This window comes from Podarcis pityusensis (assembly GCF_964106645.2).
Source record: "Podarcis pityusensis genome assembly, chromosome: 12".
Taxonomy (NCBI): domain Eukaryota; kingdom Metazoa; phylum Chordata; class Lepidosauria; order Squamata; family Lacertidae; genus Podarcis; species Podarcis pityusensis.
Window position 1 is genome coordinate 53,958,537 of NC_138037.1, and position 21,805 is coordinate 53,980,341.

The window sequence follows — 21,805 nt, forward strand, 5'->3', positions numbered from 1 at the left end:
CTAGTCAAAACAGAGAAGAGATAAATAAATGGCTTAAGGAAAGAAACGTACAGAGGTTGCAGCCGGCTGAGTCACGACAACAGCTGGAAGACATCTACTGTGTGCTACCTTCCACGCTGTAGTGTGTGTGCCTTTACTGACCATGCTGATTTTGCTTCAGGGAAGATAAAACTGAAATTCCTTGCTATGGGGGTTTCTGAAGTAAAACTAGAATCCATATGAATCTCTGTTTGAATCCAGTCTTAAATTTTGAAGGGGTTAGTCCATCAAGTAAATTGATTTCCACAACAATGCAGGCCAATGAAAGACACTTTGAAATTGCGCGCGCGCACACACACACACACACACACACAAACACAAGGACTATAGTGTATCCCAATTGCATTCCCCAAGCTTTCACAGTTGCAGGAGTCGATCGGCTTGCTCAAAGGCTTGTAGTTGATGAAGCTGAAGTCTAATACACAACAGTCCTGGACTGGCAGCAAGTAAGGCATTTAGCCCCAAACCCTAATTTATAGGTGGCTTAAACTGCAGTGCTGATTCTTCTAACTCTGCCATTGCCATGGCTGAAAACCAGGAAGATAGTCAGAATCCCCGATCCAAAGCTTAGCAGTTAAAAGCCTGCCCCCTCAATCTCTTTGCTGTTCAGCTGTTAATGCAGAGAGAGGGAGAAGTAAACAAATCCCTTCAAACAAGGTTATGTGAGATGCTCGGATTCTAGCAGTCAAACAGCATTTAGTCATCAATAGTAATTGAAGCTGACAGATTTATATTCTGTTTGAATTACATCCCCAAAGTGTTAGCAAGAACTGAAAGGATGTTTTTGCACTATGAAATAGATTTCTTTCAAGGATGAACGGCAAGAGGTAGAAAGTCAATGTTTGAGAGCAGTACTTTATTTTACAGTTCTGAAGGCTGTGTTCCCTACTATCCAAACATAATGTAGCAGTAGCAAATGCCACTCAAAGGCTTCCTTATACATCTCACCACTAGGAGTCCAAAGTTGTGTTGTGACTCTACTCAAAAATACTCTTTGTAATAGAATATTCAGTGGAAAGGGTTCTGATAAATAAATGTATTGAACAAACAACATCTCAGTTCAAGGCTAGAATTTCCATTATTTCCATCAGAGTTGGATTTTCCCAATAACCACAAAATGACTTGCTCCCATTAAATTACAATGCATCGCCTAACAGCTGGATAAAACCTGAATGAAAAACACCTGGAATTTACTAGCAAATTTAATAAATATTGGTCAACGGCATAACAAACACTACCAATCTCTTTAAAAATTCACTTGGGAACTTTCATGAACACGTTAATGTGCACCATCTCAATTACAGCTCCTATTTCACTTTCGTATACAGAGAACCTCAGTGGAGTAAAAGACTTCATGTAAATATCCAACAGCTCATCAGTGATCAGACTCCATTCAAACAGCTCATATATCTACATGGAAAATATAAGGACTCCCAAAAGTGCATTAAGAACAATGGTGGGAAAACCAACCCTAAGTGAAGGACTTAAAAGACGCAGAGTATGGCAACTTACATATGCTTAATTTTAGAGCCAAGAGCTCAACACATCACAACACTAAGAATCCAATATCTAGAAACTACATGGTTCACAAAGATTTCTGTATCTGATGTCTTCACTGAGGATCCCAAAGTCTCTCTCTTGATGGAGTCTGAAAAGTGAAACGTAAACTTTTCCTGACTCTCATAATTTCTCAGTTTCATGCTCTTCTTGACTCTGTGGTGTTTGAAAGGTTAAAATGAGACCAAGAACATTGTTTTGGCTGAATGCAAACAGATTCGTTCCTGGGTGGGACTCAACAGATTTTCTCTCTCTCTCTCTCTCTCTCTCTCTCTCTCCCCCCCCCCCTCTCTCTCTCACACACACACTTGTCATATGGGGCTTCTGAGACTATCTGCTTTAGGAGGCTAAACTGACAAGGCAAGGAGAGTTACAATCCAGTATCCAAAAACAAAAACAAAGAAGTCAAAAACAAAAAATTCTCTGAATTTCCACTGTGCTGACCTGTCCAGTGTAGAAACATGTAACATATCTATTAGGGCTAGAATTACTATTTTTAATCTGAATTCCGAATTCCAATTTTTAAAAAAGTAGTTAGAAAGAGAATGGAACCATGGTGCTGAGAACAGAGATCAGCAAATATAGTTACCTGAATGAACTTTAAAAGCAAGCAAACAAAAACAAGCCATAGTAAAACGTGCATGCCTTAATGATGCAAACATTAGAAATCACACTGTGGCAGCTCCTTCCCTACCCCCATCTTAATTTCATGTAGTTTGGAATGAAATATTAACTTGTGTACCTTTGTAAAATCTTTGGAACTGATGGAATTTTAAAAAGTAAACCATACATATCACTAATCATGAGCAAATCAAGGCAGTGGTAACAGCTACATTTATTGTATGTTTGCATATTTGGAGCCATTAAACAAAGTGCAATCATCTTCCATTTAAAAATAAAATCCTCAACAAAGGTTGCCAGCTCCTGGCACTAATCGTCCCTGCTTCTCAAGCTGAAGTAGCAGGTTAAATAATTCAAAGATGCTCACTTACAGAAATCCAGTGGCTCCATCATGCACGGCAACCAATTTCCCTTTGGTGCTACAGCAAGAGAATGACTTAAGGCTTTTTCCGCGGAAGGAGCAATATTCTCGAACAGCAGATGGCCTCTGATGAAGCTGTTTAATGAGATCCGTTTTCAGTTCGCCATAGGAAAACGGAGCCCCTTTCTGCACACCTTGGCTTGGCGCACAGCTCAAGTCAAAAAGAATAAGCATGTAGCTTTGCTTATGTTTAGAGAGCTGAAGCCCAGTTGTGCTCTGATTGGCAAGCACCTAGCAAACGGCAGCCAATCAGCGCGCCTGCTTTTTTTCAGGGAAACTCCTGCCCATTTATTTAGCATCTTCAGAGGACATATTTCCTAGGAGGATAGACTTGCTTCCAGCATCTTTCACGGGGAAAATAACAGTGCCTTTCCCTCTGTATATCCCTCGCCCCATTAGCCCTTCCTGCTATATTTTTAGGGCTGAGGAATTGTCTAGGGAGGGTTCAGATTCATTCCCAGCTCCCACCTTGCAGGCGAAAGAGGAGGGAGAGAGCCTGAGCTCAACAATTACAGATTCCATCACCATGGAAACTGACTGGATGCAGTGAGCTGGATTTGTGTAGAACATCTGCTGCCAGGCTCATAATCAAATGCAATCTCATCTTCCACCCCACCAACCCGACTGCTTATCTGATCGGGAGTTTACTTTATATGCATGCTATGACAGCTAAAACATGAGTGTGTGTGTGTGTGTGTGTGTGTGTGAGAGAGAGAGAGAGAGAGAGAAATAGGCACATACATCTGCAGCTAAGGACACGCTCGTACATCCTGCTAAATACTCATGCACATGGATGAAGCGGTAAACAACAGATGGGTAACAACTGTACATTTATAATAAACGCTAGGAAAGCCCTTAAAATAGAGGCACGGGGAGCTCACTTTATGGTTGCCACGGTGAACGGCAAAGCTTTAGTATTATATATAAATAATTTCTAATGTCAGCTGATTTGGGCTATTGCATTATATCGCACTCACATTTATCATTCACTCTGACAGCAAACTCAGGTAGCAGATGCCAACAGGGCTGTAGCCCAAATGGGGTCACTGAGAAACGAGAGGACAATATCAGCATGCTCCGGTGAATCATGAGATACACAGAAGTACAAAACATTATGGAAAACCACAGGAGTAAAAACAGCCCAGTAAGGACTGAGCATGCTCAGGAGCCACGGGTTTTTGAATTTCATTTGGAAGAGGAAAATGGGAGGAACAATCCTAGAAAATGGCATGGGTGGTTGAGTGGCTGATCACTCCTGTTAGAAGGTGAGGGTATACTGCAACATTTTGTTGCAGGTCCCACCTGTAACTGTAGATCTACTGAAGAAGATTGGAAATGAACAATCAGAACAGTAACAGGGTGCAGTTTTTATTTACCATTTTTATCAGAAGAAGAAAAAAATTATATGGTTAAATGCTCCTGCATACAACATATTAAAGTCTTCATTTGAAAGGACAAGGGAGCCTCTAAAAAAACAAGTCATCACAAGTTCATATAAATGGGAGCAATATTCACTTAAGTTTAGGGCACAAAGAAAGCGGGTGGTGTATACAATATATATATATTATTTTCTTCCCCACACTATTCCAGGACTACCTGACAATATATGAACATTAAAGTGTGGTAAAATGCACCCCCAAGGTAATCTGGGTAAATGTACTTAATGTAGCTGATATATTCTTGTTTTTGCACTCTGTTTATGCTCAAGGACAAGCCTAAGCCAGTCTCTCGGTGTTCTATCCAATTTGATGTCATTATTCCAACCAGGACAGAGAAGATACACATACGACATGTAAAGAGCTAGCATATGGTCCGAATGCACATGAGGACATCAACTTGCTGAAGCTATGAAGGTCTGGTCATCTGTCTGAAGCCATAGACATGTGAGGCATAAGCTGCAACCACTCTCTTAGCAAGCAAAAAGGCATGGCTGAAGGCGCAGTGGAGGCCTCTTTTAAGTGCTTAGCTCCAGCTGTGATAGTTTTGACCGAGTCTGGCAGACCTGCTCACCTGGTGTCAAGGTAACGCCAGGAAGAGAGGGGGAAGAAATACTTGAAATACCGTATTTTTCGTTCCATAGGACGCTTCGTTCCATAGGACGCACCTACTTTTTGGGGGGGGAAATAAAGGAAATTTTTTCCCCTTTATTTCCCCCCCAAAACCAGGTCGGGGAACAGTGGGATGGCAGCGCTGCGCCTCCCCGTTGTCCCCCGAGCTTGTGAGGCTGGCCCATGTCTGCCCAGCGTGAGGGGCGCTCTGCTTCAGGGCGCCCCACCCGCCGGGCGCGCATGGCTTGCGGACACCTGCGCGAAGCACGGGGCGTCCTCCGGAGGGCGCCCCGTGCTCCGCGCTGCAGGCTGCCGCCCGCAAGCCGGGCGCGCCCAGGGGGGATCCCCCCCCGGGCGCGCAAGGCTTGCGGACACCTGCGCGAAGCATGGGGCGTCCTCCGGAGGGCGCCCCGTGCTCCGTGCTGCAGGCTGCCGCCCGCAAGCCGGGCGCGCCCAGGGGGGATCCCCCCCCGGGCGCGCAAGGCTTGCGGACACCTGCGCGAAGCATGGGGCGTCCTCCGGAGGGCGCCCCGTGCTCCGTGCTGCAGGCTGCCGCCCGCAAGCCTTGCGCTCCCGGGGGGAGATCCGCCGGGTGCGCAAGGCTTGCCGACACCTGCGCGAAGCACGGGGGGTCCTCCGGAGGGCGCCCCGTGCTGCAGGCTTCTGCCCGCAAGCCTTGCGTGCCCGGGGGAACTCCCCCCGGGTGCGCAAGGCTTGCAGATAGCTTCCTGGAGCCTGGAGAGCGAGAGGTGTCGGTGCGCACCAACGCCTCTCGCTCTCCAGGCTTCAGCGAAAGCCTGCAATCGCCCCATAGGACGCACACACATTTCCCCTTCATTTTTGGAGGGGAAAAAGTGCGTCCTATAGAGCGAAAAATACGGTAGTTATTTGATAATTAGAACCCCTAATTAGAACTGTCCTGACTTATTTGTTGGGAACCACAGAGCCTAGGACTTGCCGATCAGAAGGTCGGCGGTTCGAATCCCCGTGACAGGGTGAGCTCAGTCCCTGCTCCATCCAACCTAGCAGTTTGAAAGCACGTCAAAGTGCAAGTAGATAAATAGGTACCGCTCCGGCGGGAAGGTAAACGGCGTTTCCGTGGGCTGCTCTGGTTCGCCAGAAGCGGCTTATTCCTGCTGGCCACATGACCTGGAAAAACTGTCTGCGGACAAACACCGGCTCCCTCGACTAATAAAGCGAGATGAGCGCTGCAACCCCAGAGTAGTCCACGACTGGACCTAATGGTCAGGGGCCCCTTTACCTTTAGTGTAAAATTGTCTAGCGTGGCAACATGGACTGCCCAGTGTTTCTTCTTCGGCTCTCTGGAGTCCAAAAAAACAGGAGGGCCTTCCTCTAACTAGTAAGGAATTTTATGCAGTGGCAATACCTACCATGTTCCTTTCTCCCACCCCAAAGGCCCCTTTTCTGTAGTTCTGTACTGTCAGGTCTCCGGATTTGGATCTACACAGACCGCTATAGCTCTCCTTTCTGTAACATCTAGTCTTGCTGTGTCCCTGTGGGTATACAGGGGTTTTTGGTACACTGTAACCGAAACACTACAACACAGATCACTTGGATATCTAATAGTACACTCCAATAGGTAGTGACAGAAAACATCACATGCTTGTTCCTTGAAGTTCCAGAAAAGCCTGGTTTTAAAAAACTTGTTGCTGTACTGTGGTACCTCGGGTTACAGACGCTTCAGGTTACAGACTCTGCTAACCCAGAAATAGTACCTCGGGTTATGAACTTTGCTTCTGGATGAGAACAGAAATCGCGCGGCAGCAGCAGGAGGCCCCATTAACTAAAGTGGTACCTCAGGTTAAGAACAGACCTCCAGAACAAATTAAGTTCTTAACCTGAGGTACCACTGTATCTTATTGCCAGCACAGCTGGAGGATAGCAATGGAAATGAGGATCTACAGGGTTCTTTTGCACCCAGAGTCTACTCAGGTACAGACTGCTTCAGGTTTGATAAAAAAACTAAAAATGGCAGATTTCGTGTATGGAACTTTAAAGGGCTGAGAAGTGCAGCCAAAAATTTTTCACCACATCTCAAGCTGCTAGGAGTTGCTTGTGCGCCTGTTGCAGTGTTGCGTTTTGTGTTCAAGTTGAGGTGTGTTTCCTGAGCACTATCCTCTATAAATCGGGATGATTTACCTACCGTAACAGGTTGTAGAGTACAACTTTGTACATCAATAAAGCAGAGCTCACATAAAAAAGAAGGCAATCCAATTCAAGGAGGGGACTGCACAACCATTTCCCTCCTCTGTTTCTCTCCATCCCAGCTTTATACAAACCTCTGCTGTTGTTTAAAACCACCAACTTCCTTTGTGTTCCCGCATCCCTGCTCTATTAAAACCTTGGCTGTTCAAAACTGCCATTTGACTCTCTCCATCTCTGCTTTATTCAACCTTCTATTCTGCCTTGGACAGACCACACATGAAATAGTTGTGTCCAAATATCTAAATGGCTGTCACATGGAAGATGGAGCAAGCTTGCTTTCTCCTGCTCCAGAGAGTAGGACTCGAACCCATGGATTCAAGTTACAAGAAAGAAAATTCCGACTAAACATCAGGAAAAACTTTTTGACAGTGAGAGCTGCTCAACAGTGGAACGGACTCCCTCTGAAGGTGATGGACTCTCCCTCCTTGGAGGTTTTTAAGCAGCGGTTGCATGGCCCTCTGTCATGTATGATCTGGTTGAGATTCCTGCATAGTATGGGATTGGACAAGATGGCCCTTGAGGGTCCAATCAGTTACCATACTCCAGGTGAGCAATTTCATCCCTTCCAACTCTACTGTTCTATAATGCTATGCCCCAGGTATTCCAGCAGGTCTGTTGTCACTTTCAGATTTAAATGCATTGTGTTCTGGCTCCCCAGGATGAACTCATATGGGGAACATATTATATGACAAAGAATGTCCAGGGTTACAGGTGAAGCTTTCCATCAATGCTTTCCACAACAGTAGATCTCTAGAACGGCTGCTGCTCTCGTCTTCAACATTCTGGGTCCTGTTACATATTGTCACATGAGAGTTATCCCTGGCGCAGCAGATGGAAAATAGTTCTGAGACTCCACTGGCCTTTATACGTGTATCTTTCTGCTGTATCTCTGTGCAGCATCAATGAATTGCAGGAGGCAGCCTTCTGAGTGAAGAACCCTCTGGCACTAGAATGACTTTATCTAGGCTGGCTGTTGACTGTTCCTGGGCAGGAAAGACTCTAAGGGCTTCATGTGTCATCTAAAGTCTTGCTTGAGTATGGAGGCCTTCACTGACGTGTGCTGTGCTCCTGTCTCCTTTGGTCCTGTCCTCTGGTTCACGCCCTGATCCTGCCTCCTGGCTTGTCGTTCAATCCTGACACTCTGGCTTGCTCTTCAGCCCTTTATCAAGGTGTTTTTATTTAAAGATCCGTTTACAGTCATACCTCGGGATGAATACGCTTCGGGTTAGGCAAATTCGGGTTGCGCTCCGCGGCGACCCGGAAGTAGCAGAGCTCGTTACTTCCAGGTTTTGCTGCGCGCGCATGTACAAACCGTCAAAATAACATCACACGCACGTGCAGACGCGCCGAAACGTGACCCGCGCACGCACAGATGCGCGGACACAGTTTACGTTCGCTTCGGGATGCGAACAGGGCTCCGGAACGGATCCCGTTCGCATCCCGAGGTACCACTGTATATCTCACTTATCCGCTAATAAAATCTAGCATTCAAGATGGCTTCATTAGTAATAGCCAAACATGAAGCATTCAAATTGCAACCACAACCACCTATTATCCCCAATAATTTGAAACATACCCTCCCAATGGCCCTGAAACATATAATAAACTTAGCAAATGAAAAATGGTATGGGGCAAAGGACCTATAAAGGTAAAGGTAAAGGTAAAGGGACCCCTGACCATTAGGTCCAGTCGTGACGGACTCTGGGGTTGTGGCGCTCATCTCGCTTTATTGGCCAAGGGAGCCGGCGTACAGCTTCCGGGTCATGTGGCCAGCATGACTAAGCCGCTTCTGGCGAACAAGAGCAGCGTACGGAAACGCTGTTTACCTTCCCGCCGGAGCGGTACCTATTTATCTACTTGCACTTTGACGTGCTTTTGAACTGCTAGGTGGGCAGGAGCAGGGACCGAGCAACGGGAGCTCACCCCGTGGCAGGATTCAAACCGCCAACCTTCCGATCGGCAAGCCCAAGGCTCAGTGGTTTAGACCACAGCGCCATAGGTGGAAGCAATTAAACAATCTGTGACCTTTTAAAGTTTAAGTGTGTGATATTGTTTTTACTTGTTACTGTGTTATGTATTTTTGTGTTTTTATATTGTAAACCATACTGTGATCCTCAAGTGAAGGGCAGTATAGAAAGTAACAACAACAACAATGACAACAATTGCCCCCACTAACAAAAGTATTATGCCTAATCCTTACTTGACACCAGGTATGGTGTCCTCGGAGCATGAGCTAAACACCCCACAGGTAAAAGACCTTGAGACACAGACTGATTCACTGTGCTCAAGCTTAGTTTGTATGGATTGGGCTGCATCTGCAACTCTGTGCTCGCTGGTGAGGACTTTGGTGGAAGCTTATATCTTCTGTAACTGGGACCCAAAGTCACCCCCTGGAGCATAACACTAAGTAAACAAGTGATGTGGTAACATGTAGATGCCACCAGTTGTCTTTTTTGCCCACCCACCCCCATTTTTTTTTATTGCCAACTTTTCTCTTTATAATGTTCAAAAATTACAAGTGACTGTTGATTCTGTTCTTTCTAGCAGGGAAGACCGGCTGTTGAAAAGCACTCTCTGAACCTCCTTCTCCAACAAACCGATTTCAGATTCAGCCCACACACCAGGTTCGATTCTGTCTTCTTTCTCACTCTTGATTCCTAAGGCTTTTGCATCTGTTCAGTGCTTCCTGTCATTTAATAATTCTCCCATGAATTTCTCTCCTGATTGGTGCCTATGTCTCTCATAGCCATCCCCATGCTACAGGTGCCATGTACTCTGTAGCGGTTGCTATGACCAACATCTCAGTAATGATCCATCATGGAATTTTGTTCTCCTTAGCTTCCATTTCCTTCAAAATCTTGGTAAAAGGATTGTTGAGTGAAATGTACAAGAACCACCCCTTTGAATGTCAGCTATGTAACCTTTCAGTCTACTTGCTCCATGGAACATTTCTGGGAAGAATCTTTGTCAACACTTCTGAAATTCAGTACAATCCAAAAGAAGGCCGCTAAAATTACTACCTTTTTGTCACCAGCAAATTTAGAAACCAATGCAAAGAAATGTAAACATTTAAATTCAGTTTCTTATAACATGATCCATTTTCATGAAATAGCTTGCTCAGAACTACTTTGTTTTTGCAACGCATGCAAAGCAGACATTGGTGAAGCTTGTGTTAACCAGCACTGTAACCCAAACATTAAATCGAAGGCCTATCAAACCAGTATGAGGAAATCAGCCTCAGAGCGTTTTGCTTTTATTCACTTTGAAATAAGACCTGTTATCTAGCAGCTTATCAACCCTTTCAACCTGACTTCTGACTAGGTTTTAGCACCAAAACTGCTTTAAAGCTGGTGGATGCTCGCCTCTGAAAGAGACACAGGTGGAGTACAGTCATGTCTATTTTCCTAGACCTCTCAGCAGCTCTTGGTACCATTGATCATGGTATCCTTCCAAATCTGCTGCAGGAATTTGGTTACAATGCTTTGCTGTATCTCTTCTCCTACTGGCACGAACGTTCCAAAAGGTTGGATTAAGAGGAACACACAAAGCTGCCTTATTTTGAGTCAGACCATTGGCTGACTCAATGCTCAGACCATGCTCTCACCACTCAGCTTTATTTCTCCATTTCATCGGATTGATGCATAGATGTAAGGTCTCTAAATGCCAATCTGACGTCACTAATATACTGGCTGAGAGTGAACCAACTTAAGCTCAACCCAAATTATGCAGAATTGTATCTAGCGGAAAGCAAGGCTAACTAGGAGGTTATGGATATGCCTCTCCAACACCCATACTTTCCAGGAAGGATTAGGCTGGACCCAACGTAGTTCCTGGATCCCAGGTAGTATATATGACTAGGAGTGCTTTCCAACAGCTTGGGCTGGCTAGTAGGTCAATTGCACCTTATCTGGAAAACAATGAACTTGCCACTCTAGGGTATAGTGACATCTTCACTTTGTTATTTGAATGTACTTTGTATGAGACTGCCTGGCATTTGCTAGATTTTGTTATAGACTGTGTGCAGAAAGCACATTTTGCCACCTATGTGAAAACACTAACAACTTCCAATTAGTTTCTGGGTTAAATTCAAAGTAATGACCTCAACTTTTAAGGCTGTAAATAGCCCAGGTCTGGGATATTTGAGGGAACACCCTCACCTTCAAAGGCTCTGTTATGGATTCATCCATTGTCAGAAGCAAAGCTGTCATTTCCTAGGAAAAGAGTCTTCTTGGTGGTGGCTCACAGTGTATAACTCTTGTCTGAGAAACTGCCAGATCCATGTAATCTGCCTTTTCAGTAGTTAAAGTTTTTCTATTTCACAGAGATGTGGTTAATAAATAAACCGCTGGCTTCAATGTTATGATGTTTCCTGCTCTGTTACGTTGTTATGCTCAGTTACTCTTAATACCAGGGCTTTTTTTCAGCTGGAACTTGCCGGGACTCAGTTCCAGCACCTCTCAGGCGGGTTCCATTGCCATTCCAAGAGAACGAGGGTGAGTTCTGGCACCCTTTTCCCCTAGAAAAACAGCGCTGTTTATTACTGACCTTGTTGTTTCAAGCCAGGCCTCCCTCTGAACTTTGCCACCACATCAAAATAACATTAGCCCTGCACATGATTTGATTTCCATCTTTCTGTGAACTATTTTCCCTTTCCAAATAGTTGCGTAAAAGGCAAATTAGGTCTTGGGGGGACAAAGCCATTGTTAGGTGTGCAATGAGAATGGTTGTGCAATTAAACCCTCCTCTCCTAGCAGAAAATGAGAGAGGATGAAAGGTTCCATGCCCAAGAGTTACAACCATTGCTTGGGCAGCATAAATATTTGGGGTTTGGGTGGTGGATTGTTTTGCCCTTGGGCGTGAAGTTGAATTCTGTGGACACTTGGTCCCTTTACAGCTCTATGATTCCATAAAAACTGCATTTCCGCAGGAGTTAATTACATCTGTTGAAGGTGAGAGAAAGAGAGGGGGGCAGGTTTCCTAGGACAGAGAACTCTGCATAAAAACAAGACATTATCTAAAGGACTCCCTCTACACTCGCAGAAGCTGCCATGCTATAAGATTATACTAACTTAAAAGTGAAACAGCAGCGGTGGCACTGGAAGCCATAATAGTTCTTTGGTTAAGAGGAGCTATAAAAATCTCATTGTCAACAGCATCATTCACTGTGATAACCGTATTTCAACTGAAACAAAACCTCTGGAACATTATACCCCAGTCTATTCATCTATAATGAGGTCTGTAGTCTAGGGAGCTTTCAGGCTGAATTCTATGCATTGTGACTCGCAAAATGAAACCCTGGTATTATATGCTTACTGACATTTACATCAGCAGGGATTCATGCAGCAAAAAACCATATGCCATGCATTGCTAATTTAGCTAAAATATGAAACAAAACACACTATGAAGATATTATCTCCATCAACACTTTAAGCAGGCAATGACCGACCCTTTCAGTGCAATAAATTATGCAAGTTGCAATGACAGCTCGAGTTAGAAGCTATCACTTCACTTGCTGATAAACCAACCCTGCTTCAACCTATTTTTGTATTTGTGCCTGGCTGAACAGCCCAAACCTAATATTTTATTCTAAAGACTTTCAGCTAGCTTGTTATCCAAGGGAGATGACACATATGGGCAATGTTTGGGGTCATTTTGCTACCACTTTTTTTTATTATCAGCCCAGATTAAACGTGGATTGTAGTGAAGTAGTAATCTGAATCCCAATTTAGCACAGCTAAATACCTCTTGGAATAGTGATATGGGCTTTGATATGATCCCTACAGAAGCGGCTTAGTCATGCTGGCCACATGACCCGGAAGCTGTACGCCGGCTCCCTCGGCCAGTAAAGTGAGATGAGTGCCGCAACCCCAGAGTCGGACACGAATGGACCTAATGGTCAGGGGTCCCTTTACCTTTACCTATGATCCCTACTAACAGAAAACTCAGGTGTTCGTTAGGAAGTGAGTCACCCCGCAAGAAAGTAATGGTTCTTCACAGTGCTATTTTTATGGAAAATGAGGTGCAGGAATTCACCCCGAATGCCTCCCCGTTCTCTTATAATGGCAATGGCGTGTAGCATGACATCTACCAGGTGCCGAAACTGAGTTCTGGTGAATTCTGGCTGAAAAAAAGCCCTGATTCTACAAACTCATGGTATTCCTTAGTTATGAATAAATATAACTGTTTTTAGTTAAAGGAGATTTTTATTTGTTTTAAGCAAACCCAATGGCCTGGCAAGTGCCCATCTTTTTACAAGATATATGGAATGTCAAGGTTTCTTTTCAGAGGTGTGAAAGAAACAAGGGGGTGAGGGAAGAAGGTGGGAATAGGGTTGAGGGGATCTGTGTCAGGAGGTTGAACCCCACTATACAGTCGTACCTTGGTTTTCAAATGCCTTGGGAGTCGAACATTTTGGCTCCTGAACGATTGAAAACCGGAAGTGACTGTTCCAGTTTTTTAATGTTCTTTGGAACCCAAACGTCCGATGCAACTTCCATGGCTTCCGATTGGCTGCAGGAGCTTCCTGCAGCCAATCGGAAGCCGCACCTTGGTTTACGAACGTTTTGGAAGTCGAATGGACTTCCGGAACGGATTTTGTTCGGCTTCCAAGGTACCACTGTACAGAGATGTTTCAGGAGGAAGAAAAGAGGGGCCCTTTCTATTGTACAGCGTGCAGTGAATGCTTACTTGAATTCTTGTCCAGGAATAGTTGAACAAGGCCAGATAGAAATAAATAATAATAAAAGAATGCTTTGGAATGTCATAGCTGCAGAAGCTTAAATTGTATGTATGTACAAATATTGACATCTGGGGCTCTGAACGTGTTCTTAGTACACTGGAAGGATCATAATGCGAATCCCATATATAATGAACTAACCCATGGGTAGGCAAACTAAGACCCAGGGGCCGGATGCGGCCCAATCGCCTTCTAAATCCGGCCTGCAGACGGTCCAGGAATCAGCGTGTTTTTACATGAGTAGAATGTGTCCTTTTATTTAAAATGCACCTCTGAGTTATTTGTGGGGCATAGGAATTCGTTCATTTCCCCCTACCAAAATATAGTCTGGCCCCCCATAAGGTCTGAGGGACAGTGGACCGGCCCCCTCCTGAAAATGTTTGCTGACCCCTGATTTACTAACCTCTCTAGTCCTTAACAAGATGTTCAACCACTTCTACAGTGCAGCTACTAAAATCTTGCACCATGAAAACCTAGTAGTACACGAAAAGCTGTAGATGAAGTTCAATAAAGATCACAAGACAAACATTAGCAAACGGAAGATACTGATTAGATCATGATTAGACCAGTGTCGTTGCTGCAGCGTGACGTCAGCAAGAAAGATCCACCAGAGATGCCTAGAGTCTCTCAACATTTGCATTTATTAGGCAGTTGTGTTTTTTAAATCACAACACCAATGAACAAAATCAAAGACAGAGACTAATAACTCTAACATCAAAGGCAGAGCCTACATATTTGCTCTAGATTTTCAGTGACTTATTGCAAACAATTTACTTATTGACTCATGACATCGTCTTCTTTTTGCTCTAGGGGATCCATCTCTTCTTTGGCTGTGCCCATTATGCTTTCATGCAAAATTAATGTTTCACTGGGGTATGGCTTATTTTTCTTACAGAACAATGCACCATTAATTCCACACTACAAACGCTTTGTGTCTACCTCCCTGCCCCCCCCCCGGCCCCACACACTGTGCCAACTTTCTGTTTTATGCTCATCTCTTGAAATCAAGACACCTGGTTTCTGTTCAGGCTCAGTTGATAGAGCTCTCTGGCCTCAGTGGGGGAGTAGTAGCCCACTGAAGATATGAGAATGGAGTCAGGGTATGGATTTTTTTACTGACTTCAAGAGCAGAGCCCATCTGAGCAGATGCAAGTAGAGCCCAGCACATACATGCAGGCCAAGTATGGGGAACCTACAGCCCCCCAGAGGCTGCTGTACTATAATTCCCTAGTAAACCCAGAGAGCATGACCAATGTCTAGGGATGGTGAAAGTTGAGTCCAACAACTTCTAGAGGGCCACGGTTCCCCATCCCTGACATATGTGATGCAGCTTTTTTTTTTTTTTTTAAAAAATGTAGTTTCCCCTTGTTTTTCTAGTAACTGGAAACCGAGTGAACAACAAAAAAACCTTTATCACGATTGCTCCAACAGCTTTTCATGAAGTTTTTGCCAGCCTGAGTCCTAAAGCACTGCTTTCAGACCAGGGTAAAAAGGTAAAGGACCCCTGACAGTTAAGTCCAGTTGCAGACGACTCTGGGGTTGCGGCGCTCATCTCGCTTTACAGGTCGAGGGAGCTGGCCTTTGTCTGCAGACAGTTTTTCCTGGTCATGTGGCCAGCATGACTAAGCTGTGACACCGAAACCAGAGCAGTGCATGGAAACACCGCTTATCCTTCCGCTGGAGTGGTACCTATTTATCTACTTGCACTTTTTGGCATGCTTTCGAACTGCTAGGTTGGCAGGAACTGGGACTGAGCAACAGGAGCTCACCCCGTCATGGGGATTTGAACCACCGACCTTCTGATTGGCAAGCCCAAGAGGCTCAGTGGTTTAGACCACAGCGCCACCCGTGCTGTGTACTAAGGTACTTGGCTGTAATATGAATTGTCTGGCAACTGTAGTAAATGACTATTTCATTTAAATGTTCTGTTGAAGATGCAGCATGTTAGAGGCAGTGTTTTCTGACCCCCATACATCACCCTCCCTAAACAGGGCTTCCAGTATCTACGTAAGAAAAATTACTTTGTGTGTGGGTTAAGGTTGTCAATTCATCATTGACTTGAGCCGTGGCAGATCTGGATAGCTTTACTAAAGCTTCATGCCAACACCTTCCTCCTATTGGGCAACAGGTATTTTGACAAGTGTCAGATGTCACCAAATGTGTGGTTATTTGCAATATAAAGATGTTCTCTCTTAAGTTAAAGTTTCATTCGTGGTAAAGGTCCCCTATTGGCTGTGGCTGACTGCTCCTTTTTAATATTGTTCTTACCTTCAGAAAAAATCCGACCCGATGGGTAGGTTTTCCAAAGCAGCAAGATATATCTATTAATTCAAAGGGCCTATTCACTCATTACTTTCTGTCAAGAAATGAATCTCACACTGAAGTGAATCTCACACTGGAATCCATTTAACTAAGTGGGATTTAGCTTTGAGTAGACAAATTTAGGATTGCACTCTTGGGCATATGAACACCCTCCCCCATCACAGGGACAAGTAATCAGCTGAACCAGGTTGTACTGTATTTATTCGAATGCAGTTGACACACAGGCCCGATTCTACCCAATAAAACATAATAATAATAATAATAATAATAATAATAATAATAATTTATTATTTATACCCCACCCATCTGGCTGGGTTTCCCCAGCCACTCTGGGCGGCTTCCAACTGAATATTAAAATCAATACAGCATCAGACATTAAAAACTTCCCTAAAGAGGGCTGCCTTCAGTTGTCTTTTAAAAGTAAATTAGTTGTTTATTGCCTTGACATCTGCTGGGAGGGCGTTCCACAGGGCGGGTGCCACTACCAAGAAGGCCCTCTGTAACCTTACTTCTCGCAATGAGGGAACCACCAGAAGGCCCTCGGCGCTGGACCTCAGTGTCCGGGCAGAACGATGGAGGTGGAGACGCTCCTTCAGGTATACTGGACCGAGGCCATTTAGGGCTTTAAATGTCAGCACCAAGATGTAGAAGTCAGGGAAATACTGTGTTCAAATAAAGGTGACACAGGCCTTTTCATTTGTTGCTTACATCCTCCCCACCCCAGTGAGTCAAATGCAGATACAGAAACCTTTGACTCCTTCTAGGTTGATTTTTCTTCCTGAGAAGTAACAACTGAACACGTCAGCTGCATTGCAGGGGGTTGAACTAGATGATCTACTGGGTCCCTTCCAACTCTACAGTTCTATGATTGTTGGATTCTAGGTCCAAAGCTATGAAAGCAGACTAGCCAAACGTAAGAAAGATTATATATATAGAGAGAGAGATAAACTGCAACAACCCACTTGCTACATTTCCAACAAGCTAAAAAAATTGTATTTATATAAAGGATTAAATACGAGATGTTTCTTAAATTAATACAATCCACGCAAAAGATGCCAAACAGCATTAAGTTCCAAAGTCCCTTCAAATAAATGGATTCTAATGAAGTAGAGCCGATAACCCTCAGTGCACCCAATTATTGTCTCCTAACAGGTTTTCACTATAACTCAATGACATTTTTTTTTTCAATTAGAAACCACTCTCATTGTACAAAAAAATGTGCAGCAGGTTGCAGTGAAACAAGTTAGAATGACGAATGAAAATGTTTTAGTTATGTGCCCAGAATGCCTAATGGACAGGATGTATATATAGGAATCATCTGTTGGCAAAACTATGTCATAAAGGGCTAATGACCTCAGCAGCAATATGTGGAATTTAATATGCACTAATCCCAAGAGCTGGAAAGGTAAGATTTACTCTAAAATTACTTTATTTTCTATTACCTCTCAGTCTGCTAAACCTGTCTTTGTCAAAGGAAATTCCAGTTCCATGGCTTCACCCCACCAGCCGCTCCTGGTGGAAACTGTGGTCTGCAGGTTCCTCTTCCCTGGTGTACACGGGATCACTGATGAAGCACTTCTCACACATTTGATTTTACCCCTTACAATTGTCACTGCTTACTTTGCAGACCAACTTTCAGGCAGATTCTTTATTAATATTAAATTTCTATCCCACTCTTCCTCGTAAAGGTTCTAATTTTCCTATCTTCAGAGGGACAGCAGACGTCAGTCGCAGCTACTGTCACCTGCCTCAACCTCAAATAGCTCTGGCTCTGCCAGCCAACAGGGAGGTTTGAACAGTAAACACGGTTCTACGTGCATACAAGCAGTTGCAGAGCTTTTCAGCCACGCTCAACTCCACTGGATCGCTCACAGGTCACTGTGTCTGCAAATATTTAAGTATTTACCTATGCATATCAAACATCAATCCTGCTGCTGTTTAAATTGTCACTTGGAGGTGCACACCCTGATTTCTTTTTTCTATTTCAGCTGTTGAGTCGCCCCAATGAATGTGTAAACCAACTTGCTACTGAAGAACTTTGAGTTAACCCAGGATATCCAGCCGGGTAAACAAGCCTTGCTCCCCTCTCTGAATAATGTATTTTGAGGGCTGGGAATGTATTCTGCAAGGAGCACTAAATAATTTTGTCCTCCTTACATTTGGATTCACTATTTAAGCTAGATCAGCTGCCTTCAGAACTCCTTGTTAGCTCATGTTATGCAGACACCAGATAGGATTTTTCAGGTTAGAGACCTTACATATTCCCAAGCAATAAAGGCAGTCATTCTTGGCACTGCTACGGCTGGCAGCAGACTTGGTTTCTCCTGAACATCTATATCTTACAGCCCAATTTTCAACTAGCATATGATATACAGTGGTGCCTCGCAAGACGAAAAGAATCCGTTCCGCGAGTCTCTTCGTCTTGCGGTTTTTTCGTCTTGCGAAGCAAGCCCATTAGCGGTTTAGCGGATTAGCGCTATTAGCGGCTTAGCAGGCTTAGTGGATCAGCTGATAAGTGGCTTAGCGGCTTGGGAAAAAGGGGGGGGAAAGGAAAAAAAGCCCGCAGGAACTCGCAAGACATTTTCGTCTTGCGAAGCAAGCCCATAGGAAATTCGTTTTGCGAAGCACCTCCAAAACGGAAAACCCTTTCGTCTAGCGGGTTTTCCGTCTTGCGAGGCATTCGTCTTGCGGGGCACCACTGTACAACAGCCTCAGATGCTCTTTTTTTAATGACAGTTGTTGATATACAATTGGAAATTGTTCTACAGAGGAAGTAGCATAAGGCATTGTTGCTGTTGTTTAGTCGTGTCCGACTCTTCGTGACCCCATGGACCAGAGAACGTCAGCTGCTTAAACTTCCTGTACATAGGCTTGGCTAAGGATTTACGTAACAGGAGAAATATTTTTCAAAGCCATGAAGTTGCAGTTATAGTTAAAGCGAATAACTGGATACATTGGACAAAGACTAAAAAACCAAAATAAAAAACACACAGATACCAACATTATGCAATCAGTATCTTGCTTTAAAGAGAAACTAAAGTGATTTCTGGTCATTTGCTGGCTATTTATTTCATATATCAATGAAACCGGACTTAAGGACAAACTGCCAAAAATCATCCTTGCAGATTTGGATATTATAACCTCCTGAATATAGACACTTGATGTCTTATGTGGTTGAAATCGTGCATATAACCCGTTTCCTATGGGTTCAACTGGCCTTCTGAACATTAAACTCTCTCTCTCTCCATGAACACAACCCCTTATCCTGTATGGAGAACAATCATGAGAATTACAGGCTGATACCACTAGAGTGGTAAGGGGATGACAACTTGGGGTGGGGGGTCCTGCTGTGGTCTCTGTGTTTTTCGTATGTGTATTAGAGCAATGAAAGCAAAATAAAAATAAAAATATTGATGGATTATTCTTACTGATAATGAGAGGTGGCAATGAAAAAGAAAAAGCTTGCTGTCGCCCTACCATTCTAATTTTAAAATATTTTGAAAAAAAGATACCCTGAAAACCTTTTAATTTTAATTTTAGCTACACTAATTCACTCCCTGAGGCCAAACAGGTAAAATGTTCTCCCACTTTATACAGCCAAACAATTCTGCACTATTTCTTTATCTGCTGGTTCAGGACAGATACAACCTATGGGCATATCAAGGGCGTAAACCACAACAAAGATAATTACAAAATTGTATTATTTGCGGATGATATCCTTTCATTTATTACAAAACCAGAAGATACAATTCCAAAAATTATGGAGAAAATAAAACCTTTGGCAGAATATTCTATAAATTGGACAAAATCAGAGATTTTACCAATTGGGCCAAGGGCTACATTGTATAGAAACCATCAATTTTGGATGTGCAAAGACTTTATTAAATGCTTGGGTATCGCGATTTCATCAGATATAGACCAAATTGTAAAATTAAATTTGAATCAAATTAGAAATGAGATTTCTTTTGATATTGAAAGGTGGGGACCTCTAAACCTCTCCCTTTGGGGAAGGGTTAATGTCCTCAAAATGAATGTTGTTCCAAAGCTTTTATACATTCTTAGAGGATTTCCAATGCATATTCCCAAATTTTACTTCCAAAAAATAAATCAACTATTTAGATCGTGCCTATGGGGTACAAAGCCACCAAAAATATCACTACATAAAATGCAACTTCCAACGAAGGAAGGTGGTTTTGGTCTCCCAAATCTGGAACTATATCACCTGGCTTACCTGCTGAGTAAGACTAACGATTGGTGATCTAGCAGGAATCCCAATTGGACTACTCTCGAATATAGTTTCTTTGAACCTCTTGTAGGGTAGACTAAACTCGGCTCCAATTTTATGAAATATCCTATTATCCTGGAGACTATTAAAGCCCCTATAAAAATTTGGATGAATATAAATAAAAATAATAAGGATGACCCCTGTCAGCATGAGAAATTAACAATATGGGCCAACCCAAAATTAAAAATTGGAAATCAAGTAATAATTTGCCAAAGTTGGATGAAAAAAGGTATTTTGACATTGAATCAATTAACTGATGAAAATTACAAATTTGTGGAACATAAGACTTTGCAAGTAAAGTATGGATTAACCAGTAAAACACAATGGCAGAAACATATGTTGGAAAGGCAGTTTGGCCCCGACGCTATAGCAGCATCGGAAACACCCTTGCTGCTACAAGATTTAATTTCTGCAACAAAAACAATGAACTCTACACTTGCACTATATAAAACCCTACTCAACGGAAAGAAATATGATAGACAAAAATGGAGTGAAGAGTTAGGGGTACAGATAACAAATGATACATGGGAGTCAAGTATAAAATCAACAGAAATAGCCTCTATGGATCTAAGACTAAGACTTATTCAGCAGAAAATAATATTCAGAGTCCACTGGACTCCAGCAAAACTATACCAGAGGAAAATAACGAGTGCAGACGACTGCTGGAGATGTGGGAGTGCAAACTTGGTACATATGATGATTAATTGCCCGACGATAAGATCATTTTGGTGCAAGGTGAGGACATTTATAGCAAGAGTAATAAAAAGAAATTGTTATTTAGGCGAATTGAATTGAATTCTAAATTATATTACGGAAATGTGGGAGATTACAAGGGGTCAAAATAAATGGATGTACCGTGCCATATTAGAAGCAAAAAAACTTGTTTTGATGAATTGGAAGAGCCGCAAAAAGATTCCCTTGAGCACATGGATTGATAATATAGACAGACTAGCTACATACAAACGAATTGCATGTCGACGCAAATGAAGAAATCTGGAAGGAATATTTAAGTGATAAGGCAGACAGTGGTGGGAAGTAGGGGGAGGAGAGGTGGGGGAAATTGTTAAAAAGGTGTAGTCATAGGTATATCAGTATTCAAATCTGAATTGTTAAATTGTGTTATTAGTGTTACTATGGTTTTTGTTGTGTCTTTTGCGGTTGTTGTTTGTATTGAAAAAATGATTACCGTAAATAAATTTTTTTAAAAAAAGGACAGATGCAACCTCCTAGCCAAAATTATGAAAGAAAAATGTCCACACATGCCAACTGCAAACTTCAGTGACTGGAAATACTGTGTTTATGAAATCCATAGACTTCTGTAAAACTGGGATAGTAAAATAATCTCTTAGGGCACCTTCAATATGTATGGAAAATCTTTTACAACTTTCTTTACAGAAGAAAAAAGTTTAATGGTTGCAGACAACCATCTGCATTTTTGTTCTCCTATAATACCCAAATGGTATGAATAATTCATGCATCCAGGTATGCCAAAATAAAACGGAACTAGTGAAAAGAACTAAATTAGGGTTATATAGCAAAAGCATAGGTTA

General features: G+C 43.1%; 1 protein-coding gene across 8 annotated transcripts in view; it reads right to left on the reverse strand.

The window, feature by feature from the left end:
- LOC308459952 (engulfment and cell motility protein 1) overlaps nt 1–21,805 on the reverse strand; it is a 194,480-nt gene that overhangs the window by 73,232 nt on the left and 99,443 nt on the right. The window contains exon 1 of one of the 8 annotated variants that reach the window (XM_080975883.1): nt 2,589–3,092. The exons of the other annotated variants lie outside the window; for them this stretch is intronic. The gene's annotated coding sequence lies outside the window, so the exon portion shown is untranslated. Of the gene's footprint in view, nt 1–2,588; nt 3,093–21,805 lie in introns of those variants that run through there. 8 annotated transcript variants of the gene reach the window in all.